Source organism: Cydia splendana, chromosome 1, assembly GCF_910591565.1.
Source record: "Cydia splendana chromosome 1, ilCydSple1.2, whole genome shotgun sequence".
Taxonomy (NCBI): Eukaryota; Metazoa; Arthropoda; class Insecta; order Lepidoptera; family Tortricidae; genus Cydia; species Cydia splendana.
The window spans coordinates 17,641,941-17,664,277 of NC_085960.1; the positions used below are offsets into that span (position 1 = coordinate 17,641,941).

General features: G+C 37.6%; 1 protein-coding gene and 1 long non-coding RNA gene across 4 annotated transcripts in view; both read right to left on the reverse strand.

The window, feature by feature from the left end:
• The window catches only part of LOC134794643 (dynein axonemal heavy chain 2), a 158,543-nt gene that overhangs the window by 92,834 nt on the left and 43,372 nt on the right, over positions 1-22,337 (reverse strand). The window lies entirely within an intron of this gene.
• LOC134796496 (uncharacterized) lies at positions 346-21,479 on the reverse strand. The gene is made up of 3 exons (XR_010144936.1): positions 21,311-21,479; positions 1,503-1,784; positions 346-784 (listed from the first exon to the last, which is right to left on the reverse strand). It is a non-coding gene; the product is annotated as an uncharacterized LOC134796496 (long non-coding RNA).

Sequence of the window (22,337 nt, forward strand, 5' to 3'; positions counted from 1 at the left end):
TACGATATGGATTCTATGGTCCGAAATAAATGAATTTTATTTTTTTTTCATTTTTTTTTATGCTTGAGCGGTCTCGTTAGTTACCTATGCTTTGTTTGTCAACTGTGGATAAGGTAAGAAAGCTTTAGGCGACTTATGACCGAAAATTTTCGTATTATCTCGTAATTCATTACTCACGAGATCAGAGCACCCTTTATTCTATATTGTTCCTGCTGAAGACACCACTGGTTAATTTGGTAATTTATGGATGAGTGTTATAATAGCTATATGACGAAATAATAACACGTTAAAAATGTTATCCCACTTTATTGCTTTATAACATTGACAATATCACAATTGACAGTAAATCTATTGATATTCTGTCTTGTTGTTCATGTCTGCTTTGTATTTTGTAACGACCTTCCACTGCACCCAGTCGAACAGTTAATTGCATTAATTAACATCATAATGTCCAATGCCCATCATTCTATATTTTAATTGGTTGTTCCTGTCACAGTTCAGAAATATAGATCAAAGTGAAATGATACCCTTTGCTGGAAAAATATCACAAACAACACTGGTAATATTTTTAAATAAGTTCAACCAGTCCATCCATATCTCTCTCCAATCTCTTTCTCCTATTCGCCAATACTTTAGAATAGAGAGTGTCCGTCAACGTCACAAGCACCTTCATGATGGCCTGCCTACTCTCCTGTGTGCGGCACGACAGCACCATGTGCATGTAATCATCCAGCAGACCGTGGGTTCTGGCATACGGGTGGTTCATCAACAATATTGTGAAGGCCTGGAAAAGATATTGCCAATTATGTTTGCAAATTTATTCCATTATTTTACAGATACTACACACATTGATAACCCATTTTAGTACTAGAGAGCTAAATTGACATTGACAATAAAATTGAACCCACAGTTTTACATGCTTTACATGACATGACTCCTTAGAGCATTTAATAACTGGAGTCGCCTTTAAGAGCTTACCCCTCTACCGAAAAACTTGCACAATTGTGCAAACTTTTGTATGGACTGACATGGCTATTTGTATGTTACATACAAATCATGTAGAAATAGCAATACATTTGACATCCCCTCCCTCGCAAAAATCGGCAGACTGTTTCGTACAGAAAATTACAGCCATTACGTCTCCAGTTACTAAATCGTCAGGTGACAAGCAAAACCCACTAAGTACTTTCAAAAAATTAAAGTAACAATGCACTTTATTACACTTGTAACACGGTTTATTGTCCAATAATTTCAATGATGTTAGTTAGTGACTTTTGCTTGTCACCCGACGAAATGTTCTAAGCATGACTACAATAGTTTCCTCTAAGGCCAATATTGGGCATGCACATTACCAGTAAATTAGTAAACTGATTATGTAAATTTGAGTTTCAGTCCCTAGTGTTGACTAATTTACCCTTATTTTTGCAATATAATGGCTGAAAAGAGAAATACTACTACTATTGTAGGTATTTAATAAAAGTTATATTCAAAATTTGTCTTACCTTCAAATAGAATTTTAGCCTTTCAGAATTAGTTTCTTCACTATACAGACATCTTCTATTATCCCTAATGGTACTCTTTGTAAGGATATATAAGAGCTTATCCCAATTATGAGAATAAATGGCAGACCTCACACATTTGAAAAAAACATTTTTCATAAATAATGTAGACCCTGGCTCGTGCTTGTGGAAATGATTGTGCGCATCCTGGAGATTCAGAAGGCTGCGGTGACATGCTTCCTTCTCCCATTTAGTTGAGTTTCTAATGAATTTTGTCACTTTTTGCTGGAAATTGAAATTGGTATGAATAGAAGGAATTAATAAAAAAAAGTCCTATTAAAATAAAGCAGACTAAGTCAAATGGGTTATTAAAATCCATACTTATCATGACCTGCTTAAATTTTTTTGTTTAAATACTGGTAGGTATAGCTGGTCAAGCAAATCTTGTCAGTAAAAAAAGGCGCGAAATTCAAATTTTCTATATGGTAGAAGAGCCGGCCGCAAAATTTCTAACCGACTTGATACCACGATGAAATGCACAATGGTTTCCCAGAAAAGTTATGCTAAGTCCGAATTCGATAGTCTGCCACGGCGGAACTTGCCGAAAGTACGAAAAAGAAGGCCACTTCCGGTGCGAAAAAAGGGGCTGATTTAACCCATCTGATACCGAGATAGTAGTTATGGCAGCAGTTAGAAATTTACATGTAGACACAGAAAAGCGAAGTCTGCCACTATTTTTTTTGCCGGAAGTGCTTGGCAGACGCTCTCAAAGGTGACCATCGGGACCCCTAAATTAACCCATCTGATACCACCATGAAACCAATGCCAGTCGGTAGGTATGAACTCTCATGTCAGGAATATATAAGTCTGCCAAGGCTTTTCCTGCCGAAACACCATGGCAGACGAGATTATGTAAGCAAGGTCGCCATCGGTTACCCTACACTAACCCATCTGATACCACCATGAAACCAATTCCATTCGGTAGGTATGAACCCCCATTTTAGGAATATATAAGTCTGCCAAGGTTTTTCCTGCCGAAACACCTTGGCAGACGAGATTATAAGCAAGATGACCATCGGTTACCGTACACTAACCCATCTGATACCGCCATGAAACCAATTCCAGTCGGTAGGTATGAACCCTCATTTCATGAATATATAAGTCTGCCAAGGCTTTTCCTGCCGAAACACCTTGGCAGACGAGATTATGTTAGCAAGGTGTACATCAGTTACCCTACATTAACCCATCTGATACCTCCATGAAACCAATTCCAGTCGGTAGGTATGAACCCTCATTTCGGAAATTTTTAAGTCTGCCAAGGCCTTTCCTGCCGAAACTCCTTGACAGACGAGATTATGTAAGCAACATCCGCATCCGTGGGACCGGTATACGTGATTACTGTAGGCTTATTTATTACTTTATGCTTTTACATATTTGTATATTATTATGTTATTAATGAAATATATTTATAATTTATTAAACCTATACCTAATACATTGGGAATTCATTACCTGCTTACGGCAGTAGTAGGGAGTAGTGGGTGAGTTCTGGCTCACTTAGCCAGGCCAACAGTCCCTCCCCCTTTTTTTCCCTTGTTGAGGCCCTGCAACCTTACCTTGAACCCAACCTAATGTCATTGTAGCTCGAATCTAACCTAATCTATTTTTATTGCTTTTAGAAAATATTCTAATAATAATTATCTACTTTTGCAAAGTTAAATGTTGAATTCTTTATTTCGCAAAATGGAATTTTAATGTGACTATAATGTATGTGCAATCTACTTAGAAACTGGGTTTAGAAATATAAAAACACACATTTTATATAGGATAATAAGTTTATTCAAGTAATATTCTGAACATATGAGATATAGTAACATCATTACTTATTCTGTGTACAGTGGAGAAAACATGCAAGTTGACATTTTTCGTTTTAAAATAAAGATAAACTAAACAGTATTTGCCACAAACCGATGTAAAAAAAACTTTGCAGTTGTTGATTACAATACCATATCTTAAGGCCCCAGTACACAATGGGCCATCGCCGGCCATTCCAAGGGACGCATTTATGCGTTAGAGGGAGCAAATGATATTGCTATCTCATTCTACCGCATGGCTGCGTCCCTTGGAGTGGCCGGCAATGGCCCATTGTGTACTGGGGCCTTTACAATTTCTCTCCATGAACATTTTATGATACCCAACCAACCTTCCGGTTTTCGCCCGAATGAATTAAAATATTCACCAACACCATTGACATCAATATAAATGGCTATCCGATGTCAGCCAGGTTTAAAATCCGGATCTAAATTGATAATAAGCAATTTAAACAGGTGAACAGGTAGCTGAACAAACATTGGCATTTTGTTGGCTGCAAATACATTCGATTCCACGCCTATATTCATTTTACTCATATAGTGTTACACAGAACTCATTTGCTGTCAAGAATTACCGACAATTGTCGTGTTTCTTGTGACAATTGTCATTAGCTTCGCAAAATAAGTACTTAGTATTTGGCGATATAATGGAGTTTTTATTTTATTAACATGTTGGTGGCAAACAAGCACACCGCCCGTCTGATGGTAAGCGGTTACCGTAGCCTATGGAGGCCTGTAACGTCAGTACCAACTGTGATGTCGACAAGTGTCGCACCTGCCACTGTAGTGAAATAGAGGCCAGGCCCCAATTTCACATCGGTGACAGGTGCGACGAATTGTAAAATCACTATCGCTGACGTCACAGGCATCCATGGGCTACGATTACCACTTACCATCGGGCGGGCCGTATTCCTGTTTGCCACCATCATTGTATTATTTAAAAAAAACTTTATTATATCGGAAAAAACAGATATTTCTCCTGTGAAGTTTCTGACAATTGTCAAAGATCTAGAAGAATTGTAGGTAATTCTTGACAGGTAATGAGTTATGTCGGAATTTCGTGACAATTGCAGTGTTTCTGTGACAATTGTCATAAACTTAGCAAGAGGAATATCTGTTTTTTTTCCGATATCATAAAGTTTTTTTTTAATAATACAATGATGGTGGCAAACAGGAATACGGCCCGCCCGATGGTAAGCGGTAACCGTAGTTCATGGATGCCTGTGACGTCAGCAACAGTGATTTTACAATTCGTCGCACCTGTCACGTTGGTGAAACAGGGGCCAGGAGTTAAGTCAAAAGCTAGTAAACAGTAATCTCCTCCATAGTCCTCTCTAACTTTCAGGCAGTTTTATTAACTTCTTATGGTATCAATGTGGAGTATAAATAGTCTACTATACATATATCCCAAAAACTTTAACGTTTACGTTTTTAAATACAGGGTGACCTTAGCCATTGGACAAACCCAGAAATCCCACATAGGGTTACTTCTCAGAAATGCTCTAACGGTAATTTCTTTTTAATTAGAACAAAAGATAAAACATTAAATTATCAAACAAAAGTTAATTCCAATAATCGACAACAAAAAGAAACATACTGTATTAATCATTGGCAGTGCTTTTGACAATTTGTTTGAAAATGTGCGGCAATGATGACATTTGTCAAAAGTCAGAATCTTATTAATGTCATAAATAAAAAAGATAATCAAAACGGTCGAAGAAAGTTTTAATTAATTTAATTTAATGTAATAATTTAATAATTAATAATTAATCTTATTTAAAGCTGCAACACGACTGATTAATTGACATGATTTTTCTCCCAGAAGGAGGTTCATGGGGTGTTAGACTTTGGTACGGTCGTATAGAGGGCGGTCTCGTGACTTCAGAAAATTCCGACTTTTGGCCTACCGCTTCCGGTCAGAAAATTGTTCGACGGCCCGGCCAAACGGTGGGAGGTAGGTGGGGGGTGCTCGACCAAATGTCATAGAGGACCCTGGCAGTTTTTGACGCCGCCATTTTTTTTCAAAATGGCTGACTTTTTTTTTTAATTTTTTCAAGTTTGTCCTAGCGTGCTGAAATTTTGGTCACGGAATCTCGGGGTCCTCTAGATTCGTATGGAAAAAAAAATTTTCGAAAAAATCCAAGATGGCGGAAAAAATGGCCCCTTTTATTTTGTATGGCAACTTTTAAACGGTGCGAGATAGGTGGGGGGTGCTCGACCAAATGTCATAGAGGGCCCCGAGACAAAATAAACTGCATTTAAAAATTTTCAAACGGGCCGACTTTTTTTATTTTATTTTTTCAAGTTGGTCCGAGCGCGCTGAGATTTGGCATGGCGAGAGATAGAAGCCTCTAGATTCCTATGAAAAAAAAAATTTTTGGAAAAAATCCAAGATGGCGGAAATAATGGTCATTTTAATTTTGTATGGCAACTTTCAAACGGTGCGAGGTAGGTGGGGGGTGCTCGACCAAATGTCATAGAGGGCCCCGAAACAAAGCAAACTGCATTTAAAAAAATTCAAAATGGCCGACTTTTTTTTTTAATTTTTCAAGTTGGTCCGAGTGCGCTGAGATTTGTGAGAGTCAGGATGGCGGGTGTACCCAAATAAAAATAAACAAAAAGCATACCATATTTTAGTACCTAATTTGTACTATTTGGTACCTCCTTTAAAAAAATTAGTACCTCACGGTATTTAAAGTTATTACCAAAAAACATTACACCCGCCATTCTGACAGTCAGAATGGCGGGTGTATTTTATTACGCAATGATCCCGCGATTATTGATAAATTCTATAAAAGCCAAATTTTAGTACCTTTTTAGTACTTTCATATTCAATTATAAATTGAGCCATTTTATTTGTGGTTTCCGAGTTTTACTCATTTTACACTTTACATTGCTATTACAATTTTGCAGGCGCTTCGATTTTTCACAGTATCGATTTCGTTTTTAAGAAAAAACGCTACGCTACAACTATTGTTATTACGCCAGGATTTAGTACCTTTTACGTTTAATTTGTTACCCTTTCACGTTTAATCTGTTAAGTTCAATTAACTATGAAAATTACGTCTTACAAATGGCAAGGAGCGATGTCAAAGAAATCTTCCTATGAAAAAATTCCGCGTACCGTGTACCTATACCTACTCTTAAGTATATGGTGAATTGGTGATTAATCAAATAAAACCCGCAAATTATGTCTGTTTGTCGGTATATTAGTGTGATGAATATACTTCTTTGTAGGATCCCGTTGATTTTGCTAAGAATACATACAATTGAAATACATACCTTTTACAAGCAATATAATTTCATTTAACTATTACATGATGTTTTTCTATCGACTTGGTACAGTTTTTCTTCTGAAAGGGTCGCTGTGTCTGAGTATGAATATGGCACGGAAAGCGACCCCACAGGGAATATTACGCAAAACTCTGCGTAGGGGGCGTCACTACCACCATCACAGGGCCTACCGCGAAACACGAACATGAAAAGTTCGGTTTCTGCTTCTCTATCACTCTTGCATATTCGATCGATAGAGAGGCAGATAACGAAGTTTCGATTTTCGCGTTTCGCGGTTAAGCCACTTGTACACAAACCGCCTTGATGTATCAATGTCTAGCCTAGTTCGGAATACATTAGTCGAGTGGCGAGTGGTGAGTATTACGTGTCTGAACTCCAACAATTTAGTCGAGTAGATTAGTCAGTAAATTAATCGAGTGGATCCATTTTGTTCTATTTTTTCTGGCGAGTGTGCCTCCCCGTGGCCTCACCCCACCACTCTTACTAGGCATTTCCGTCATAGTTTTTAGGGTTCCGTAAAACGGGACCCTATTACTAAGACTCCGCTGTCCGTCCGTCCGTCCGTCTGTCACTAGGCTGTATCTCATGAACCGTGATAGCTAGGCAGTTGAAATTTTCACAGATGATGTATTTCTGTTGCCGCTATAACAACAAATACTAAAAAGTACGGAAGCCTCGGTGGGCGAGTCCGACTCGCACTTGTCCGGTTTTTTATAAGTTCACTTTGGCCGGTCATAACTATATGATGATATTTACTTTTTAATAAACCTTATCACTGTAATAGATTAAGCATTTATTTAACTATATACAGGTACTCATATTAAACTCCTAGTACTGCTGGTTATTTAAATATGATTTTTTAGGGTTCCGTACCCAAAGGGTAAAACGGGGCCCTATTACTAAGACTCCGCTGTCCGTCCGTCCGTCTGTCACCAGGCTGTATCTCACGAACCGTGATAGCTAGACAGTTGAAATTTTCACAGATGATGTATTTCTGTTGCCGCTATAACAACAAATACTAATAAAAACCGGGCAAGTGCGAGTCGGACTCGCGCACGTAGGGTTCCGTACCATAATGCAAAAAAAAAACGAAAAAAAAAAACAAAAAAAAAACGGTCACCCATCTAAGTACTGACCACTCCCGACGTTGCTTAACTTTGGTCAAAAATCACGTTTGTTGTATGGGAGCCCCATTTAAATCTTTATTTTATTCTGTTTTTAGTATTTGTTGTTATAGCGGCAACAGAAATACATCATCTGTGAAAATTTCAACTGTCTAGCTATCACGGTTCATGAGATACAGCCTGGTGACAGACAGATGGACGGACGGACGGACGGACGGACGGACAGCGAAGTCTTAGTAATAGGGTCCCGTTTTACCCTTTGGTTACGGAACCCTAAAATCAGAATAAAATAAAGATTTAAGTGGGGCTCCCATACAACAAACGTGATTTTTGACCGAAGTTAAGCAACGTCGGGCGGGGTCAGTACTTGGATGGGTGACCGTTTTTATAGATAATGGTACGGAACCCTTCGTGTGCGAGTCCGACTCGCACTTGGCCGGTTTTTTTAAAGAAATGTCGGTTGACGGAATTTCCCTAGGGTTTGGGGCATTTCCGTCAACCAACGATTTTTCTTGTATCGTGACGTATTACAAACATGTAGGTACGTCAAGTGAACATAAATACCACTATACCCTTAATCGAAACTAAACCTTAGTGAACTCAATTTAAGGTTAAATTTAGATTTTATTCCCAAATATATTTTTGGGGCAAATCCGTCCTATTTTTAAATTGAACATTTAAAAAAAGTTTAAAAATAATATCTATTTTATAATTTTAAATAATACAGAACCGATATCTTAGGTTGATCTACGAAATCTACCACGAATTTATATGAGAAATTTGACAATTCAGTAAAAATCTCGCACCGCAATCAAATAAAAGAAGTTTGGCAATATATGAAATAGGGAAATTCCGGCACATGACGATTTTTCCCGTTTCTTAATTGACGGATTTGTCCACTCGATAATTTTGTAAACACAAATTTTAACCATCCATAGTTTCCCATGCACCAAGATATTATCATGTAAAATGGATAAAAAGACCGATAAACATGCATATATCGAACAATAATAAACATACTAAGGGCTGATTTAGACTGCGCGCGAACTTGCATGCGATTTTAGTTACATTGCGGACTGTTGGTTACGTCCAATACAACCGACCGATCAAAAACCACAGTGTAATGAAACTCGCATGCGAGTTCTCGCATCGTCTAAATAAGCCATTATTAAGGCCTAACTTACATCGTCTCATCCCAACTTCACATAACCGAGCAGCACACTTAGCTCGATATCAAGTACGGAGCGCACCTGAACTTTAATAGCGTTTTTTTTTTCATTTACTGGCGACTGAGCGCTGTTTCTGACTACTGTTGTGATCTGTTTTTGACTACTGTTATTAAATATGCTCTCTGCTTTATCGATCAAATCAGCAAGTGCTAGGCGTCACAAACCCGGTTTCACCGAAATCGAAGAAACCGGAAAAACCGGGTTTACAGTCAATTGCAAAAACCGGATTTTCACTTTGATAAAACCGGCTTTTTCGAGTTTTTCGCTTTTACAGTTTTATATACATAGTTTAATTATTTTGAAGAGCCAATTCAAAAAAATATACTTAGGCACTAATTGTATACATAAAGGAACAGCTTTTTAGTCTCCAACGTTATATCTATTTGCCCAGTTTTGCAGATAGGCTGCTTAGGTGCTCCTTGAAGTCAATCCAGGATATTTCGGAGATATTTAGGAAGGAAGCTGTGTCGGACAAGATTGCCCCTGAATTTTACTCTCAGCTCCTTGTTGGCTAGTTTGTTGCACTGGTGAAAGCACGACACCTCGGTCTTGGAAGTGCTTGGAAGTCATATTTTCAGACCTATGACAACTAATACTAGGCGGTGTTGTGAGTGTGGAAAATCCACTAGCACGTACAGCTCGGTGGCAACTGGGGTACCGTCTATTGCTCTTGTTGTGAAGACTAGGTCCGGGTTGTGGGCACTTCTCCAACGAGCTGATTTGAACGTTCCTTTGCCTTTGTTAGAAACGACTAAAACAGTATTGTTCCTATCTGCCCAGTTCATGATCGCCTCCTCGTTGGCGTCAAATTTCCTATACCCCCGGCTGGTATGGTAGCTATTCAAGTCTCAAATGTAAAGAGGTGGGGTGGGTGTTCCAAGTATGGAAGGGGTGGAGTAGGCCAGCAGCTACGTGGAGACATATATATGTTACATATCCGCGTTTCGCCGATTTGAATAATCGTGGTGGCGATGTTGTTGCCATCGATGTTATTTCAAATAACGTTGACCAGGGCAGTAAAAAAAAACCGGCCGTATTTGGAACTTCCATTTATATTGTTTATTGTATAATGCCGCTACCAAATCAAATCCCGGTATTTAACTCGTTTAGCGTGTTGGGCATCATCAGCGGTGTGTGTTTCCAGAAGGAGGACTATGTCAACACCCCGTTATCATATAGAGTCTGTGCGGAAAGAGAAGAGTCGTGGATTCTATAGGGCCCAAAACATTCCACGACTCTTCTCTTTCCGCACAGACTCTAATATTTTGCTCAGGCATTCCGTTTTAGAATTGCTGACTTAGTTAAAAACTTTATTGATGAATTTGGATTGATTTATTGATGGTCTTGGTATAGATAAAGTAGGTACCTAAATAGAAATATCGTTGAAGAAATAAAACTATTGAAACGGATTATATCGCGTATATTGAATTCATCCCGACGTTTCGAACCCTTTACACCGTTCGTGGCCAACGCTGTAAAGTGTAAAGGGTTAGAAACGTCGGGATGAATTCAATATACATGAGTAATTATCGCGGTAATTATCGTTGAAGACTTAATATTAAAGCATTGATCCTTAAAATACTTGCTTATTTTACAAATTATACGTAAAATCGAAATCACCGAAAAAACCGGAAAGCCGGTTTTGCAGTTTCACAAAAAACGAAAAACCGGTTTTCTAAAATATGCACGGCTTTGTGACCCCTAGCAAGTGCATACTGTTGTTAGAATAGCCGCAAATGTTGTTGGACGAATTTACTCCTCTGACGGATTTGGCCACACTGACCTTAATAGTTTTTGTTTTACACATTTGTCCTTCAAAAGTATTTTTTTTTTCACTGTGAAAAAGAAATGTTTTGTAATGTTCAATTCGAGCGCTTTCAAATGATATCCTACTCGACCTAGTAACTAGACTTGTAATTTTTGCCCCCTCTTTATATTGGGCGTTTTCCATAATTATTAAAAATTCATAAATAAATAATCATTGCAAATTTCAAATCGATAGCTTCAGTAGTTCTCGAGATAGCGATATTTAGCGATGTGACAGACGGACGGACAGACGGACAGAATCGCACCATGAGGGTTCCTTTTGTACCTTTTTGGTACGGAACCCTAAAAAGGACATCAACGGGATCCCATAAAGAAGTCATATACCGACAAACAGACATAATTTGCGGGTTTTATTTCATTAATCACCATAATATACTTAAGAGTAGGTATTAGGTACAGTCGCCATCAAACATATCGGAGCAGCCAAGGCGCTCACAAATATCTAAACACGCCTCTATTGTCAAGGCGTTAGAGTGCGTGTTCAGATATTGTGAACACCTCGGCCGCTCCGATATATCTGATGGCGACTGTACACAATGAAGAGCAGAATTTTTTCATAGGAAGAATTCTTTGACATGGCGCCTGGCCATTTGTAAGACTTAATTTTCATAGTTAATTGAACTTAACAGATTAAACGTGAAAGGGTAACAAATTAAACGTAAAAGGTACTAAATCCTGGCGTAATAACAATAGTTGTAGCGTAGCGTTTTTTCTTAAAAACGAAATCGATACTGTGAAAAATCGAAGCGCCTGCAAAATTGTAATAGCAATGTAAAGTGTAAAATGAGTAAAACTCGGAAACCACAAATAAAATGGCTCAATTTATAATTGAATATGAAAGTACTAAAAAGGTACTAAAATTTGGCTTTTATAGAATTTATCAATAATCGCGGGATCATTGCGTAATAAAATACACCCGCCATTCTGACTGTCAGAATGGCGGGTGTAATGTTTTTTGGTAATAACTTTAAATACCGTGAGGTACTAATTTTTTTAAAGGAGGAAAGAAAGGAAATCCTATACAAAAAGTGTGTTAAGCGAGCCCGAAGGGCGAGCTTCAGGCCGGGAGGCCGAAGGCCGACCCCGGCGGAGGGCCGAAGGCCCGGAGCCTCCACCCCGACTCCCAAAACGCGAGGCCGAAGGCCGAGCTGCGTGAATGCAGTTCCCCCAAGCGTTCTACAAAGTCAACTGTCTTGATAAGCGAAGCCGGCGGGCCGAAGGCCCGACGGCGAAGCCTCGAGGCTCGCGAAGGCCGAAGGCCGAGCTCCGCGTAGGGCCGAAGGCCCGAAGCGTCACACGAGAGGGGGAAGTTGGCCTACGGCCTTCGGCCTTCGGCCCGCCGTTTCGCTTGTCTAAGGCACTTTTCCTATTGGGTCATGTTTAAGCTCCAACTTCCCGCTTAAGCCCGCGAAGCGGCGGGCCGAAGGCCCGACGCTGAGCTTCGAAACCCAGCGAAGGACGAAGGCCGAGCTCCGCGTAGGGCCGAAGGCCCGGAGCGTCCCTTACGAGTTCCCAAGCACGCGAGGCCAGGCCGAGCTGCGGGAATGTAGTGCTTTCACGCGGATCTTTTCGTCCTAGCAAAAGTACAACTTCATTTCTTTTTCCCTTTGGAAAACAAACTACTACTACTACTACTACTACAACAAAAACAACAGCACCAACAACAAACTACAAGAAGACCGCGGGGCCCTCGGGCCCCGCGCACAGGGCAAAATCTAGTCATACTATTTATTACCTCAGGAGCTACTAACACATACAGGTTGCTCCAAAGTAAAAAAATCGTAATTTGTTATGATACTTTGTATACTGGTTCTAAATACCATTGACGTGTAAAATTGTATTGATTTTATGAATAAATTATTGAATATTGAATATAAATACCCTAATGCATGGACACCCTGTATATCAACTTGAAAGAAAATGTTCAATATTTCTTTATAGTGCGACTCCTTAGCTCGATTTAGTATGGAGGTAGAGTCTGGCTAATAAAAGATGAACCTGCAAAAATGCGGTCCTGGTCTGACCCATCCTAAATCCTGTCCCATCCGGCAGAAAGCACGAAACTTGGCATGCAAACTTCAAACTTCAACATTTATTCAGCAAATAGGCCGTAAGGGCACTATTACACGCCGCTAAAGAAATTTTCACTTCAAAAAGTTTTGAGATGTAATGTGAAACCAAGTCGGTTATTTTAATCAGTGCCAGGGGGTGTTAAAACAGTATCAATAAGATATCTTTAATTTGTAATTTTTAGCGAGTTTTAGCGGTGGGCAAAGTAATCCGGTGATTTGGCATCCATACCAACATTGCCCACCACCAAAAACGGATTAGGGTTGTCACTTTCATCTAATTTACCCAACTTCGCATGTAAAATAAGGTTATGTTTGTACACTAAAGTAAGTTTATAAATATATACTGTATTTAATTTGTCTTATTATCCTTTACTTAGATGTTTTATCCCGTTAACTAATGAAAAACACAGCAAAAATCATATTTTTGGCCATTAAACTATTGTAACAGATTTTCTCAAAAGTGACAACCCTAGCCTTTGTAAAATGCTTAGGCGAGCCTTATATGGAAATGAGCAAAAACGGGTAGGCAACATTGCCCAGCAAATTTATTTAAAAGTTTTTACACTTATCGCTAAGTTATTAACAGGGAATGGTAGGATTGCCCAAAACCAGTGATCCTTAGACATCATCATCATACGAGCTGTATTTGAATACCAAATTGACGTGGGAAATGTTGGCGAAAACTCCGGATATCTTTGCCCACCCTCTAAAACGCAAAAAAATGGGTAAAAACACGATAAAAATATTTTTTCTTCAAATAAACTGATGCGTTTGATCACAATGGACGTGCTGAGCAAAAAAAGTAATTACGATTTGTTTTTTTTTTTCGAGAAATTCGTGTTTTTTTTTAAATGCGGGCAAAGTTGGTGATAATGACCGGTACCTACTCTTCGAAGGCCGCAAAAATATATGACATGCTCTTATGGTTCTACAAATAAGATCGTGTCAGATATTTTTGCGGCCTTCGTTGTGTGTTGTGTAACATAAATTGCAGGTGACTGTATATTAGGAACAATTATTTTATTTAGTTTCAACGAAAGTTTCAAGTTTAGTACGAAAATACTTCAGATATACAATATGCACAAAATGTAGACCTAATCGAAATAAAACATTGCTTTTTATAGTAAACTTTTTTAAAAACATTCGATACATAGGTATACATAACAATAACTAGGCCACAGCGGTATTGGCCTGTAAGCTTTATCTCGGTCTCCAAAGCCGCAAAAACTCGCTAGTACTTCGTGCTGGTCTAGCCGTTATTTTTTCTTGAAGATTTTCAGAGAACAGCACGTACACGCATTATACATATAGACGGAACGAACGGCATAATCATAATCATTTATTCGTCGCAATCCATGGTATTACAGATCTAGGTACAAGACTTTCAGGTATTACTTATACGAATTACATAACGCTTCCTGTTAATAGGCAATATTTTAAGATAAAAGTTCTATAATATATTACAAGATTACAATTGTCATCAAAATTAATTGACGTACAGAAGTCAAATACGTTTTTAAAATGACGCAAAATGAAAATTAATCCCAATCAGTAAAGGATGAGTCTTTAAACTTTTTTCATTTTAAGCGAGTTTTGATTTGAAGGAACATAATACTTAAATTCGACTGTAATCGTATTGTTTTAAGATAGTTTACTGAGGTTTTCAACCATTATGACCCGTAAATAACAGCAAATCAAATTTAAAGGAGACGCGAGCTGATATTTATGTACCCTATTTTTTGAAATACAATTTATCTACTGGTATACTTTCTCGTGTGCGTATATGATTTAATGTCAAATCAAGCTGTCATTTTTATTTGAAGAATTATACGTGTGCTCCGGTGCAGCCCCAGCGGGCATCTGACTTGAAGAAGAATTTTGAGTGATGTCGTCAATGTATGGAAATTGTTCGAAGGTTTACATTTGAGATTGAATTTCTGTGTTGTCTTTGTGAGTAAAAATATAAATCTTGAATTGTCTAGCTTTCAAAATCACACAATAATTCAATTACTGTCAAAGACAAAATTGTTTTGCTTCTTTCTCAAACGGAACTCCATATTTTGATATTTTGATACTTTTAGTGTCGATTTGTAGAGAATAACAGCAAATTAAAAATATATTGGCATGAAGAGTCGGTACACGGTTTCTTCGTGAACAAATTTACGTGTAATAATAATAATTATAATATAATATATATTATAGTGGTTTTCCGGGTCAAGGTCCGGGTCCGAGTCCGGGTCCGAGTCTGAGTCCGAGTCCTGGTCCGAATCCGTGTCCGAGTCCGTGTCCGGGTCCGAGTCCGAGTCCGGTTCCGAGTCCGGTTCCGAGTCCGGGTCCGAGTCCGAGTCCGGGTCCTAGTCCGAGTCCGTGTCCGAGTCCGAGTCCGGGTCCGAGTTCGATTCCAAGTCCGGGTCCGAGTCCGGGTCCGAACCGGATCCGGGTATGAGTCCGGTTCTGGGTCCGAGTCCGGGTCGCAGTCCAAGTCAAAATCGAAATTAGAAATCACCAAACGTGTACTATGCGTCGTTGAAGAGTTTTGTTCTGGTCATCATCAGCAGTTCCACTTCATCAAATGCGACAGTTTTTAATGTAAATGCTTGATTTTATGATGAAAATACAAAAAAAAAATTATTTTATTTTTTATTTATTGGTATTCAGGATAACAACAGCCGTAAATATAACTAAGACATATTAATGCTTACATAAAAATAAGGCCAGTAACAGTCATCCATTGAGTTACATTATATAACGATTAAAAATAACAAAGATAAGAAAACAATGAGAATGTACAATACACACAAATGCTCGATACGCTAGAAATACTATAAACCGGTTGTAAAATGTATAAACCGGTTGTAAAATGTATAAGTAATCTAGTTAAAAATACCTACTTCTAATACAAAACAAAACCATGACATTGCATTAGTTGAAAATCAGACACCAGCAGACGTTCACAAAAATATCAAGATAAACATCATAATGTAGTAGTTATTCAAACTGAAAGTTTATTGTTCATAGAATTATTATAGGAGTTAGAATCTAAAAAGTACACCTACCTGAACGTACAACTAACTGCATTTCCCTGGCAACCAGGAACACATAGCTTGAAAAAATTATGATCTTATGATATAAAGAGATGTTGTAATAAAATGTATGTATTTATTTAAGGAGCAATTAGTACCAGTACTGAAGTTAAATGTAGAAACACAATAGTAATAAAAACAGAAACTGATTTTATGTTAATTTTCTTTGAACAAAATGGAATATATATATTTTTTGAATTTATTTTTAGAACCTACAAAAGGATCGGCAGTGCAGAATTTAGTGTTATACAAGTGAGGGATCCGTGATAACACGGCGTTAGAACCATAGTTAGTGGAGTGGAAGTGAACATGAAATAGAGTTGTATGTCGAGTTCGACGTCTTGGAACTCGAAACGTTAGACCAGATAATAATTCAGGGCAGTCTAAACGATTTCTAGTTATATCGAAAAGTAGACTCATATCAGCTAATTTGCGCCTAGCTTCAAGTGAAAGTAGGTTATATTCCCGGCAATTACCTTTGTACCCAGCAGATGGTTTCTTAAATTTAAAATTTAAATGAGCTACAAATTTTTTTTGAATTTTTTCGATGCGGTCTTTATGAACAGCGTAACAAACTGACCAGATAGGTGATGCATATTCAAGGATGGATCTCACATATGCGTAATATACGACTTTTAGACATGACAAGCTATGAAAAGGTTTACAGGTCCTCATGACGAAGCCTAAACTGCGATATGATCTGTTAATAATGGAGTCAACGTGATTTCTCATTGTCATTTTAGAATCTAGAATTACACCCAGGTCACGCACAACATCGACTCTGTTCACCGCTACGCCATTAAAGTGGTATGAGTAATTAAATGGCTTAAGACTTCGAGTAAAACTTATACACTGACACTTATTAACACTTATTGTTATCTTATTACGGAAGTAATACTCGACTAGGTTATTAAGATCATTTTGCAGGAGTTCGCAGTCTGCTAAAGATTTAACACGCATGAATACTTTTTTATCATCTGCATATAATAAATGGCGTGCGGTTACAAAACATGTATTAATATCGTATATACAAGCATTATAAAAGAGAGGACCGAGATGGGAGCCTTGGGGCACGCCGGAGGGAATATTAATGTAATCAGACCTATAGCCGCCAAGAACTACAGCTTGGGAACGATTAGTGAGGTATGATTTGACCCATCTGAGCAAGTCGCCATGAATTCCGAGTGCTTCAAGCTTCATGAGAAGTATAGCATGGTTGACACGATCGAACGCTTTTTCAAAGTCTGTGTATATCACGTCGACTTGACCGCCTCCTTCCATTTCTGTTAAAACATGATTCGTGAAGCAAGCTAGGTTGGAAACTGTAGAACGTCCCTTTAGAAAACCGTGCTGTTTATCCGAGATCCCACAAGAGACAAGGGGGTAAATTTGTTTAAAAATTATGGATTCAAAAAGCTTTCCTATGGTATTGAGGATAGAGATAGGTCGATAATTCTCGATATTGGACTTTGAACCTTTTTTATATATAGGAATAATGTGGGCCCTTTTCCAGATGGAGGGGAAAATACAGTCCTTTAAAGATCGTTGAAATAGAATGGTTAGTGGGCATGCAAGGCTCTCAGCACAAGAAGATAAAAAGATAGGTGGAACGCCGTCACAACCAGGTCCCTTAGTTTTATCTAGTCGCTTTAAGAAACTTAACACGATCTCGCAAGTTACATCGATTCCGGACATTGCATCGCACTGATTGCTGCTCATAGAACTATTGTTAAGGTTATAAGAGGAGTTTGAGGTATCAAAAACACTCTCAAAAAATGTATTAAACGCATTACAGATATCCATGCCACTGTTGTAGTGATTACTACCTAAATTGAAACAATTAGGGTAATTAGAGCCTCCCCGTTTAGATTTGACATATTTCCAAAAGAATTTAGGAGAGCGCTTGATGTAAGATTCGGTGTTGTTATTAAAACGCTGAAAACAAATCTATACTTATGCCTTTAATATTTGAGGAGTTCCCTCGATTCCTTATGGATCCCATCATTAGAACTCGAGCTTGACAAAAATGTGGCTTTAAAACTTGACTTGCTTAACAAACATAACGAAGAGGAAAAATCGCCAAACGTGAACTATGCGTGGTTGAAGAGTTCTGTTCTGGTTATCATCAGCAGTTCCACTTCATCAAATGCGCCAGTTTTTAATGAAAATCCTTGATTTTCTGATGAAAATACAAAAATGTCTATACGCATGCCTTTAAGATTTGAGGAGTTCCCTCGATTCCTCGTGGATCCCATCATCAGAACTCGAGCTTGACAAAAATGTGGCTTAAAAACTTGACTTGCTTAACAAACATAACGAAGACGACAAATCGCCAAACGTGAACTATGCGTCGTTGAAGAGTTCCGTTCTGATCATCATCAGCAGTTGCACTTCATCAAATGTCACTTTTTTGAATGTGTATGCTTAATTTGATGATAAAAACCCAAAAATCACTATATGTATGCGTTTAAAATTTGAGGAGTTCCCTCGATTCCTCATGGATCCCATCATCAGAACTGAGTTTTGACAAAAACGGAACCAATCTGTATGCATATACATACAATCAAAAAACTAATTTTCAAAATCGGTCCAGGAATGACGGAGATATAGAGTAACAAACATAAAAAAAATAAAAAATAAAAAAAACAGACAACCGAATTGATAACCTCCTTCTTTGAGATTTGGAAGTCGGTTAACAAACTAATATTAGCCCAAAATCTAAAATAAATGAAGTACCGATCACATAAAAAGTAAAAAATTAAATTAAGTAAATAAAAACAGGAAGGTATCATAAAATGTTAATGAAGAGAAATTGTAAGAGATGGTATTATGCCAACCAACAACTGCAAAGTTTTTTAACATCGGTTTGTGGCAAATACTGTTTAGTTTATCTTTATTTTAAAACGAAAAATGTCAACTTGCATGTTTTCTCCACTGTACACAGAATAAGTAATGATGTTACTATATCTCATATGTTCAGAATATTACTTGAATAAACTTATTATCCTATATAAAATGTGTGTTTTTATATTTCTAAACCCAGTTTCTAAGTAGATTGCACATACATTATAGTCACATTAAAATTCCATTTTGCGAAATAAAGAATTCAACATTTAACTTTGCAAAAGTAGATAATTTTTATTAGAATATTTTCTAAAAGCAATAAAAATAGATTAGGTTAGATTCGAGCTACAATAACATTAGGTTGGGTTCAAGGTAAGGTTGCAGGGCCTCAACAAGGGAAAAAAAGGGGGAGGGACTGTTGGCCTGGCTAAGTGAGCCAGAACTCACCCACTACTCCCTACTACTGCCGTAAGCAGGTAATGAATTCCCAATGTATTAGGTATAGGTTTAATAAATTATAAATATATTTCATTAATAACATAATAATATACAAATATGTAAAAGCATAAAGTAATAAATAAGCCTACAGTAATCACGTATACCGGTCCCACGGATGCGGATGTTGCTTACATAATCTCGTCTGTCAAGGAGTTTCGGCAGGAAAGGCCTTGGCAGACTTATATATTCATGAAATGAGGGTTCATACCTACCGACTGGAATTGGTTTCATGGCGGTATCAGATGGGTTAGTGTACGGTAACCGATGGTCATCTTGCTTATAATCTCGTCTGCCAAGGTGTTTCGGCAGGAAAAACCTTGGCAGACTTATATATTCCTAAAATGGGGGTTCATACCTACCGAATGGAATTGGTTTCATGGTGGTATCAGATGGGTTAGTGTAGGGTAACCGATGGCGACCTTGCTTACATAATCTCGTCTGCCATGGTGTTTCGGCAGGAAAAGCCTTGGCAGACTTATATATTCCTGACATGAGAGTTCATACCTACCGACTGGCATTGGTTTCATGGTGGTATCAGATGGGTTAATTTAGGGGTCCCGATGGTCACCTTTGAGAGCGTCTGCCAAGCACTTCCGGCAAAAAAAATAGTGGCAGACTTCGCTTTTCTGTGTCTACATGTAAATTTCTAACTGCTGCCATAACTACTATCTCGGTATCAGATGGGTTAAATCAGCCCCTTTTTTCGCACCGGAAGTGGCCTTCTTTTTCGTACTTTCGGCAAGTTCCGCCGTGGCAGACTATCGAATTCGGACTTAGCATAACTTTTCTGGGAAACCATTGTGCATTTCATCGTGGTATCAAGTCGGTTAGAAATTTTGCGGCCGGCTCTTCTACTAATAGGATAATATCCCTTTGCGCCTACATTTTTCAAATTTGCCGCCTTTTTTTACTGACAAGATCTGCTTGACCAAGTATATTTAGATATTATATGTATAAAGTGGTCCTACAAAAATTTTGTCCAGTGCCCTGTTTATCAAAAGCTTGTAACTCGTAATACAAGCGGAAGTCCCTTTCTAACAAAAGCTGTCAAAAAGGGACTTCCACTTGTATTACAAGTTACAAGCTTTTGATAAACAGGACACAGATCTGATGAGTAATGATAATGACCAATCGAAGAAACACCTTAAATTTGATAAAAGCAATGTGTGTGTAGTGATTAGGTAAGACGTATGTGTGACACTTAACTAAATAAGAAGGCTATACTGTATTCATTATTATTTGTGTTATTTGACACATTATGACTGACGTATATAGAGATGTAACTAACCCAAATCAATTGTCACAGCAAGCAATTACGATTGGATGGCACGTAGACTGAGGTATCGAATTGTGACATAAAATGAATTTATATTTGAGATTTAAATAAAGCTAGAATCATATGGTTTTCCCGCAAGGTAAATGCATTTAATACACCGACCGAGTAGGTCGCACCCATTGTCCAAATCTAAACTAACTGGGGATCTATTTTAAAGTTTATTTATGTTATTTCTGTGTCAAATTTGTTGTCTGTTAGGTGACGATAAATATATCCATATTTACAGTTAATTATCCACCTTTTCCTTATTTTTATTAAAAGAAAAATGAAAAATTCATATTGATTTACTTAGACGACTCCGATTCATAACGGTGGTGTCCGGCCAACCCTAAAATTAAAAAAAAAGACGTAGAACGTAAACGTTCGCAGTGCAATTGTTTTCCTTTGTGATTTCGATGTGCAAGACATTTTACGTTGTATTGCTGTTGTGAGTGAGAGATGTCAAATAACGCAAATAACGATGCACACAGTATAGTTACTTATGAACGGCCGTCACCAAGTGAATACCAAGAGTAAACAGTTTTTTTTATAATATAAAAAGCTTGAACAATTAAACGTTAAATACATCCAGCCAGAACATTTACTTTTCCGTGATAACAAAATATAATTATAAGTAGAATATGAATGAACTCACCACAGCTTTGAAAGGTACAAAGTATAACTTTTCAATATCTTCTTGTTGCATTGTATGGTTCAGTGTCGTTATTATTATAAAAAGCACATTCAAATTAAAAACGACGAAGATAACTAGGTATTCCGAGCGCGGTAAACGCAAAAACAACAAGAAACAAGAAAACAAGCTAAACAAATTTGCAACACGGCACACGGCGTGCATCTGACACAAGCTGACATAATTGACATATGTATGTCAGTGACACAACATTGACAGTTTCAGTGTTGCACTATATATTATCTAAAATCTACCAAATGTAAGTCCAGTAAATTTTACACTAATGGTAGTAGGAGATCCCACATATGGTCGACCTTCACCAATCTATCTGACGGATGAAACTATGAAAATATGAAAGAAAATATGTTCCAGTACATAAATAAATAGGGTTGCCTAAAGAAATATGGTCAAGGCTATTTTTAATACATTTTTGAAAAAATATTTTTTTCGGCAAATTTCACCGATTTGTCTGACGAACGAAATAAGTTTCAATGGAAAGTATACAACGTGTACAACATAAATCAACTAGGTTGCCTATCTTTTTCCGGTTATTATTATGTGGTTGCCGTGTTTAAAGAGGTGATTTTATATCGATAATTGCACTCATCTGTCTGACGCTTGAATTATACATCAAAATGATGGTAATTTTATTGCAAATACAATGGTATAGGGTTGCCTGCGAAAATCCGGTCACAAATAAGGGTTGCCAGGGTTTTAATTAAAATAAGAAGGGAAGACTTTTAGCGATAACTCATAAACGGCTTAACTGATCAAGTTTCTTTTAATTTTATTTGATTGAGTTTTTTAAGTACTATTTTCATGATTTTTTTCATATTTTTTGGACAGATGGTTCAAAAGTTGGAAGGAAAATCCTTTTTTTTTTTCTTTCTAAACAATTATTTCCAAAATGATTCAATTTATCAAGAAATGTTGTTTAATGACCCCTATTTATTTTAAAAGGCCTATCCAACGACACCCCACACTATAAGGT